This window comes from Lycium barbarum, chromosome 2 (assembly GCF_019175385.1).
Source record: "Lycium barbarum isolate Lr01 chromosome 2, ASM1917538v2, whole genome shotgun sequence".
Lineage (NCBI taxonomy): Eukaryota > Viridiplantae > Streptophyta > Magnoliopsida > Solanales > Solanaceae > Lycium > Lycium barbarum.
Window position 1 is genome coordinate 57,869,764 of NC_083338.1, and position 3,259 is coordinate 57,873,022.

Below are 3,259 nucleotides of genomic sequence, written 5' to 3' on the forward strand. Positions count from 1 at the left end.
CCTACTGCTTTCAAATGCTTTGCATAAATTCTTTCAAACGCGCTGCACGTGAATCGCACTACTGTTTTCAAATGCACTGCACACGTATAGCACTACCTCTTTCAAATGCTCTGCATAAATGCTTTCAAATGCACTGCACATGTATTGCAATACTGCTTTCAAATGCACTGCACATGCATTGCATAACTGCTTTCAAAAATGCTTTGCATGCCTGGTTTAAGAAACACTGCACACGCACTGCACAAATGTTTTCAACCGCTTCGCGTAAATGCTTTCAAACGCACATGCACCGCACAAATGCTTTAAATTTCACTGCATAAATGCTTTACACCATGAGTCATGTTGGTTTGAAAAACCTCATCAATCATTGGGTTTTAAAGAAAGACCTCATAATGTCGGCTTAGAAAGCCTCATTTTCATAAATCATTCGGCTTAAATAACCTCATCTTCAGATCTGGTTTAAGGCCTCATTTTCATTAATCATCCCCAAAGGCATCATTCTCATGAATCATCGGCCCAGAACCTCATTTGCATTAGCCTTAGCTAAGGCTATCATTTTATTAAATTATTGCAGCTCACATGGCCGCATTCTCATAAGTTAACATTCGAGATGTGTCATATTCATGTGTTTATTTTACATACCTTCAATATTTATTTATTAACTTTTTATCTAGCTCAAGTTTCGCAGGAGCTTTAGCGCAACATGAAACTATTTCTTCGGCAGTGAACTGGGGCAATTTGTTGGGAAGGATAATCAGACTTCCTGACAAAGGTCAAGGGTCTACCTCGAACGCTCGTCTCTACCCCAAATATTCCGCTTACATCCATAATCCGATCATCGAGTTCACACGTATTCATATTTCAGAATTGTCAAGTTCGATATATTTCCTCAATCATAATACCCAGTGTCATTATAATTCGACACTGGGACAATATTTTTCAAAGATTCGCACCAATCGTGACTCGTTATTCGCGGGTGTCGTAGCTATCCCAGAATTACACACGACCTGATTCTCGTGAAACCCCGGATATGTAGGCAACTCAGAGACCGGAGTTCGGCCGCAATTCTCTCAATTTTTTTTAGCCGTATAGTTTCCCAAATTCTTTTTGTCGGGACAAAATGGGCTACTAAGTCAACGTCTTTGCCCGAAAATTCTTTCATCATTACCGACCAAAGAGGGACAAGTTGTTGACACCCAATTTTGTCCCGCCTTTTTTCCAAAATATTTATTTGCGCTTCTAATTGTTTACCCCGGATTCGGGTGATCAATTAAATTTATAGGTGGGTATAGGATATGTGTTTTGTTCTTGATGTGTAGTAGACAAAGAAAACAAAATATTTGAAGGTTAGCGATATATATAGGTTTGTGAGCAATGTATGATACTTGATAGATGAAATGCGCTAATCACAATAATAGGCGGCCTTGGCCGAATTAAATGATGGAAAAATTAGTATACAAAGGTTCCTCTATTACAAATGTTCTTGAAAGTAAGAAGAGCCCAACCCCCTCAAGGGAGGTAGATATGCCCTATTTATAGCAGTGAGCCCATGGGCCTCATACAATAAGAATTAATAAAATACCAATAAAAAGGACAGCCCCTGCACGGATTTGGTGGGATTGGACTGACGGCGTCGTCTGACACACGCATAGTTGGTGGCCGACCATGACGTGACACCACTAGTGCGCTTCAGCAACGGTCATAACGGACCAACGGATACACGGGCAAAGGGTGTCCGGATCAACGGTGACGAACCCTCGGGTAGAGTCCCCGAACCATCGGTGGCACAGAGACCGGACCAAAGGGCGCCCCTGCTCAGCTTCGATTAAAGCGCTTATCCGGGAAGGTGTGACGCCCCTCGTGCTAACTCCCGGCCCTCTTCTTCCTCCGGTCCATAGTTTCTCCGGATATGACTCATATCCGGTTTTCTACCGTATACACTAATATTTTTGAAAACTCAAGAATAGTTATTTATATTTTATTACAATTATTAACTTTCTATTAATATCGTCATTTCTCATTATCCAACTATAGTCATTGGCTATTATCAGTATTATTATCGCATTATTACTACTATTATTATTATTATTATTATTATTATTATTATTATTATTATTATTATATTTCCATCACTTAATATTATAATCGTCATGATCACTTTTAATATTTCTATTTATCATCTTACGCAAAATGCATCGCGCTTATCTTGTTACTTATTTTTAAACTTTATAAATATTATCACACAATTATTACGGTATCATGTAATTTTATTTGAGTACTAATAAATATATTTTTATATTAAGTAATATTTTAGCACGTGTTAATTTATTTAGAAGCCTAAAGAAATATACAAAGAAAGGTATCTTCAGTTTAAGAATTGAGCCCAAAATCTATTCCTAAATAAAATCCCAAAGGGTTTCAGAAATTCTACCCATTGGCTATCCAAAATGCAGCCCAAACAGCTCCAAATAAGCCCAAATCAGCAATCCCAAACGAAACTCTTGTACCAGCCCAATAATTTTCAGCCAACTAAAATCTATGTCTGCAGCCCAAATCCGTTTAGCCCACTATGTAGAATCTTCTAGAACCCCTCCCCAAATGATGTCGTTAGGTTTAGTACCCGAATCTAAAAAAAAAAGGGGTCGTTTACCTTGTCTCCATCACAGCAGATGCACGTTTTGTCTTCTTCCCATTTTAATGAAGACCTTAACTTTCAACAGCTTTGGCCCTGCAAACTACATCCTATTCCAGGGAAAAATCCTTATGCTAGGCATCACACGCCCTTCTCTCTCACCATTTCGATACAAATTTCTGCACTCCATCTTTGTTTTTTCACCATTTCGGATAGAAGGCCTCTGCTCAATGTTCAAAAATTTGAATAACGCCTTTGTTGACTTTGGCTCAATTAAAAATCCCGCCCAAAGCATCACTCTAAGAACCCTAATCTGGATTTATAAATACGAACATTTGGAACCTTAAGAAAAGAAGAAAAAAAAAGAGCTTTTAGCCGCCTCTATTCCCCTTGAAGGGTATCCAAGCTCGGAGTTGTTAGTGTGCGAGCGTAGATCTAAGACCCCCGCGTCTCAGTTCACTACACTAGCAAGAGGTAAATTTCGATCTTTTTCTTTGGTTTTTCTTTCATTGTTAATGTAACATGTATATTTCATTTAATTAGGAAATCATGGTTTATGATCTAGTCTTGTGTCTTCAAAATCATGTTGTTAGTATAGATGTGTGCTTACTTGACAATATGGGTTTA